The sequence below is a fragment of the Cygnus atratus genome, chromosome 6 (assembly GCF_013377495.2).
Source record: "Cygnus atratus isolate AKBS03 ecotype Queensland, Australia chromosome 6, CAtr_DNAZoo_HiC_assembly, whole genome shotgun sequence".
NCBI classification, from domain to species: domain Eukaryota; kingdom Metazoa; phylum Chordata; class Aves; order Anseriformes; family Anatidae; genus Cygnus; species Cygnus atratus.
This window is the reverse complement of record NC_066367.1, coordinates 28,988,729-28,995,403: the sequence shown is the minus strand read 5'-3', so window position 1 is coordinate 28,995,403 and position 6,675 is coordinate 28,988,729.

Below are 6,675 nucleotides of genomic sequence, written 5' to 3'. Positions count from 1 at the left end.
ATCCCAGCCCTGCAGGAGACCGAACTGTTTTGTTCAACTACAAAACAGCACTGAATTTTGTCACGCAGGTGTCTTTATTTAAAGCAGGATGGTAGGCTGTAAACATAATGCTTCACAGTGACCACACAGTATGCATGGGGGGATCGAACTGCCCCGTGGCCTGAATCCAAAGATTCTGGGCCCCAGCTCTTAAGAGTACAGTCAGGCCCTCACACGCTTTACCAGACACTTGCTGGCCAGTGCTTCTCTTGTGCAAATGGATTGTGAGATCCCCTGATAAGTGAACTGTAGAAACAAGGTAGCCGAGAGCTCCGTGTTTGCCTTGAAAGTGGGAGCATGTGGCGAAAATTTTGCTTTTCTGCCACTACGCTGCTGTATGTGTACCTTTCTGAGATGCTGCCTTCAGCCCTGCGGGAGTATTTGGTGCAACGCTGCGTTGTCTAGCAACAGCCAACAAAGGGCAATGCAGTTCGTGGATCCAGATGACCTGCAAATTAGCAGCGATAGCTCGATGATTATCCAGAAAATATTTGCTTTAGAGCTCTCAAGAGCCGGCGGCAAAATAACAAAAATTTGTGTGGCAAAACCTTTTCAGACTGTGAGTGATGATAGAGGCAGGTGAACTTTGGGTTATGTACATTATTTCTTGGAAGTCTGTGAATAGAGGTGCAATTTCCTTGGACATAATTCAGATTTCCTTAATGAGATAAAAGCTTATACTTGGCTTCTTGACCACCTCCCTTGCTAGGCTGAATTCCATGCTGAGGAAACTTATTCTTATTGGCGTCCTTGAGGAATTGGCTTCATATATATATATATATATATATATATGTATACAGTTCTTTGCATTTTTGACAGACTGTAATACTGAAACTTGTGCTTGTGCTCTTCATTCTCTTGTCAAACCAAGAAGTGCCTGTGAAGGGATTAATGCTTGAAGAATATTGTGATTATTCCTTAAAATGACTTTCAAGATTAAAAGGGCACAGTGACATTGGGGTTGCAATTTCAAGCAGTGTTGCAGCTCTGCAAAGCACTAAAATACATGCAGTTGTTATTTTTCTGCAGTTTCCTATGCCCTCCTGATGGTCACAGTTTTTAGTAGTGCCTTACTTCTTTACAGTGTGTTTAAAAACATGGGGCTGACAGGCAACTACTTCTCAGGTATACAGACAGAATAAGGACCTATATTTGCTTCAAGAAATCGACAGATTTCTAGAGTTGAATTCGTTATATGTTGCAGTTGATTCATATTTTTCTGTTAAAGCATTAAACCGTAAATCATGTACAGTGCTGTCAGCACCTGGGACTGGCTAACCTGCTCAGATATGAGTCTTCTTTTGGTACAATATTTGATCGATATTTCAGTTGTCATCATATGGTAGATGAAACCAAATATTGAGAAGATTTTTCATTTTTCTTTTAAAATAAAGCTGCTTTAGCAGTAAATGACCTAAAAGCTCCGTTCTCACCTCATAGTCTGTTAAGTTCAAATTTGTTCCTTTTTCAGGAAAAAGAATGGGAATTTGGAAAGCATTTAAAATTCCGAAGAAGTGACTTTACAACTTGAAAAGATCTTTCAGAAGATGTGTTTAAGGGCAGTCATAAAAAGCAAAAAATATGACTAACAGCGTGGCTTTTTCAGTGAAGAGATGTTTCAAACTACACTGAAATTTTTTGCTGGAATTTCTGGCTTATCAATGCTTTTTCAGCTTTTCTTCCTTTCAAAAGTTCTGAAAAGACTATCTTTTAACGTGTTAGCTGAAGGTGTCATTTGGGCAAAGTTAAATATCTCCCATCAAATCTCTTTTATTTCCATAAATACTTTTAGGTGCATTAGCTATTTGAACACCGATGTTTTTATCTGCAGTACGATATTTATGATACTCTTCAATTAATTACAAGGCAGATACAGTCAAGGCTATTGAAAAGTGAAAATAATTCTGAGAAAACAGAATTCCTGCTAAGATGGTAATGTAACCACTGACTGAACAGCAATGTTATTACTACACAAAGAAAGCTTCAACTGAACTTTGTCAGAGTTCATGTGAGGAGGCGGGCAAGTTTAAATTGGATTTAGAAATAACTCAGTGAAGGTAATAAAGCACAATTAATATGACCCCGCTCGGGGGTCTAGACTGAGAGAACATTTTGATTGTGGACTTGGAGATGAGCTCTCATCCAAAAATAATACACTCTCTTAAATTGTCGATAGTCTAGTTTATATTGTGATTCTGTTACATACCAAAAGTTACCTAAAATTGAAGCATTTCCACTGTGAAGAGGCACGTGCTCCAACTTGTTTGAAATAACAAAGTCCAAACTGACTAGTTACATAAAAATTTTTCAAAATCAGCAGACTGGCAGGCTAGGACAAATGTCATTGTTTAAATGTAAAGAATTGTGTTTTCAAGTTGCTGTTAAGTCTGATGAATACATGTGCTGGAAGATTGTGTAAGTGGGAGAAAATGTTTATCTTCCAAGTCACATAATTGTGTTTTGTTTGGGTGGTGCTGGTGGCATAACTTCTCCCGTCTTCATGGTTCAGTGGGCTTACATGGATTGGAAGGAAGAGGTTTTATATTAGAGCTGCTACGTTCACCATTATTCCTGGGAATTACATGGCTCTCTGGCACTACTGGATTTCTGTTACCTGAAACAAATCTGTGATCGTATCTGGGAGGAAAAGGGGACCATACAATGCTGATCCCTCCACCAGCTTAGGTTACACCCTAAACTATGTGAAACCTGCTGCTGTTCTCTCAAACGTAGGTAGGTTTCATTCCTTCATTCTTCTTTTCTCCTTTTCTAGTCTCCTCTAATAAACTGTTATTTCAGCTTTGTCTGTCTCTTGTAGCATAAACTCTGGATTTTATTGATCGTGTTGATTACTTAACATGCTGTAGTTGGCAATTTTGACCTCCGTCTTGGATTCTGCAGTAGTAAGGATGTGAAGTGTGGCAGTATAGCAGCAAACTTAGTGCTGCATACATTAATAACTCTTATTTGAAAGTCAGACAAGTCAAACAGAACCACAAGATTATGATCTGGCACAGCAAAGAGAAGAAAATAGTTTAATTCCATATTCAATGCTGTGGTAGGCCACATGTTTAGATTCACATTCATATGCATTCCCTTCCTGGCTTGGGCTATTTAACCGCCATACAATTTGGCTACTGTCATTTGAGGTACTATTTTTCTGCAGGTTACCTAGAAAAACACAGTTCTATCTGCATTGATGGATTACTATAGTATTATTGATAATTGCTGTGTAGTATGATTGTATAATAACATTATTGTAAAAGTGTATCTGAACTTCTATAGCGCATTTCTACTCCATCTAACAAACCTTATAGAAATATCTATTATTTTATAAATACGTTTGGATCATAGTATTATGTCAGGGTTTTTTGATAAACTATTTTGTGACCCTTCTGTCGTCTGCTACTCACGGCAAACTATGGTACGTAGGCCTCTTAGTCCTACTGGTACTAAGTTTTTGCTGACACTGGTCCTTAGAACTACTGGTCTACCATGACCACCAAGTAAAAATTATGTTTCTGTGGATGTTGATCCACTCATATCTCCTTTTGTGCAAGAAATTGCACAAAATTTACAAATTCACAGATAGGCAGAACTGCAGTGTTATTCTCCTTTAAATCCCTCTTCTGTTATATATGGGAAAGTTGACAATTTTCATCATCAGTGCGTTGCTACTTTGTCCTTTCTTCATTTATTTATTTTTATTATACTCAACAGTTGATTCTAAGCAACTTTGCAAATTCTTCGATATTCTTTATTTGGTGGGGGGAGAGGGGTAAGACACTGATGGCGCTTTCTAAGCAATAAAAATAGAAGACAGTAAGTACTTGTGGAGGTGTCTCATAGGAGCTCCTTGGTTAGGTCTCTTTTCTCAAATGGCACATAGATTCTGCCTTTTCTTTAAAAGCAGATATCCAGTAAGTACAAAATGTTATTCCAAATTAATTACAGGTGTTAACTTTCTCCTATTTTTTTTCCTCTTTTGACAGTAATAAATCTTTGCATGTGAATAGTGGGAGAAACTCTCTTAGACTTTCTAATGTTGAGCACAATCTCTAAATAAATAATTAAAAAGTCTATCCAGACAGCAGAGAGAGAGGTGAATTCCTCACTATGCTTAAGACAATCCATATCTAGGTGTTTTGTTTTATTTTTCCTGAAACTGGCTTTATTGTGATAAACTTGATAGCTGGCAATCATAGAATGTTTGAATAATGTTAAAGATTTGCTGAGGATTGTCAATAATGAGATCTGAAGGTCTGCAGCTGTTTTGCATACCATACCAAGTAAGTTAGAGAACAGTAAACAGAGAATATATATAAATGTATACAGGCAGCCATTACATTGGAGGATGCATTACTGATCAACATAACTATTCAAGAACAGCTTGGCAAGGTAGAAATTATATAACGAAAAATCCTCCAGAGAGACTACAGATGTGAAGAAGTAGAGCTGCCTCGGCTGTAATTAAGACAGCTGTACTTAAAATTATTAATATCATAATAAAGCACTGTTGTGTTTTCCCCTTGTACATTGAATGAGAGTTCTATGGTTTAGTCTCCCCTGAAGTGAATGGAATGTGATTAGCATTGTCTTTAGCTCACTTCTTACGAAATTTCATTTTCTCTAAGTGTTTACCTGTCTATTTTAAATAGAATCTTTGTTTCAGACCATTTTGGTGCAAACAAACAAAATCTAATGTGAACTAAACTGCCTAGAAATATGAAAGTGAGGATTTACAACACAGTTCCTATACTGGGACTGCTGCCACCTCCAGAAACTCCTCAGAGGAAAAACAGGTATTGTTCTGGTGACGTACTTACAAAACTTCTGAAACTCTTTTTCAAGTGGGTTGGCTAGAAAAACTCTCTCTTACAATTAATGTCATGAAAAAGGGGTAATTCATTGTGAAGCAAGGGGGAGGGGGGAGGGAACTGAATGTCCAAATATGGAATTAACTGCAAAAATGTATGACCAGAGAAAGCTAGTGCCAGCTGCAAAATTGTAGTCTTACAGTATAATATATCTTGAGTTTCTCACTAGTATACTAATAGAAGGAGATGCAGATGCTTTGCGTGATATTAACGGTGTTTGACTGATATAAAATACTTACCATACTGATAGATGCTAAAAAGCAATTTTTAGGAAGAGTGCATGTATTCCCTCCATCAATCTAGAAATTAGAACATGAAAAACCATTTTTTAAAACTGGAGAACTGCATAAACTTCAAAAAAAATCAATTGCAAATTATTATCACTGATATTAAGAATATATTTTTAAAACTCATATATAACTCTTAACGTGTATAGCTAAAGGATTGTATCAGTGTTGGTTGCAAAGTGAACTCATATTCTCTTCATTTTATATGTTGACTTAGAATCCAGGGGCATCATTTGCTGTTTGGTAGCTTTAATTTTTTATGGATATTGATATTAGAATATGGGAAATATAATTTAGATAATTTAGTTTGGATTGTTCACTGCATGTTTTAGGACTTCTGTCCATCTTTCTTATATAATAAATAAATGTTGTTTTTAAATCCACTATAGGCATCTCTTAGTGCATCTACTGTTTGCTCTGAGAGATACTCACGGTTGTTCTTCTCCTCCCCTGTCCCTAAGCAAGGCATGGAATTAGCCTTTCTCCTACAATTATAAACTTTTTCTGAATTCCACATTTACCAGCTGTTTTTTCTTTTTTTTCCCAGAAGTATTTATTTTATAAGTAATGGTGTTTCCAAAACCAACATTTAGAGAAATGTTAAAGAAATAATGTAGCTACACCATGCAGAATTGTAGATGGTAAAAGGAAACCCCAGAGGTAATCTAGACTGTGATACGCCCAGACTGTGCCTGACAGATGTTTATCATATCTGTTCTTACAAAGTTCAGTGATAGCAGTTACATAACTTCCTGGGGTAGCTTGGCTATCTGAAATATCTAGGAGACCCCAGAAATATCTGAGATAGCAAGGCTACCTGAAAATCTAACCAAGAAATTCGTTGCCGCAAACTCAGACGATTATTTTTTCCTTTCCTCGGATATACGTCTCTTTTTAACAAAAGATGTATACATCTGTAGTCAGTTGTTATGCCCCTGGCAGTCATCTTTAGCAGATGAAATAACTCTCTCAACCTCTTCTATATATCATTGTTTAAAAGCCTCTAATTTTTTTGTTGCTTTTCTCTGGACCTTTTTAAATATAATGAAGTCTATTTTAAAGACATTAGTTTAGCTTAAACCAGTATGTACTTTATAGATATTAAGACTGTTTATCATGTGCCTTTTATTCCTGCAATATTTAATGCTCTATCTACCAAGAGCATGATGCACGTCTGACTCAAGAGAGAGATTTATTTCAGTGGAGTTGTCCTCAGTGATAAAATGAAGCATATATACAAATTAGATTGTGCCTCCCAAAATACAAATGTAGAAAAATATAGAGAATACAAGGAAAACAGAGCTCATTAAACTTAGTTGTGACTAAACTGCTGGAAAAGTAAGTTCCGTAAATGTGAATCTTGCTTGAGATGTTCCTCTGTGCTCAAGTGTTAACCTGAGCTTCTGATTCACTTTTAACTGAGGTGATCTCCCACATCGTTCCTGGAGATAATCAAATTTTTACAGATTATC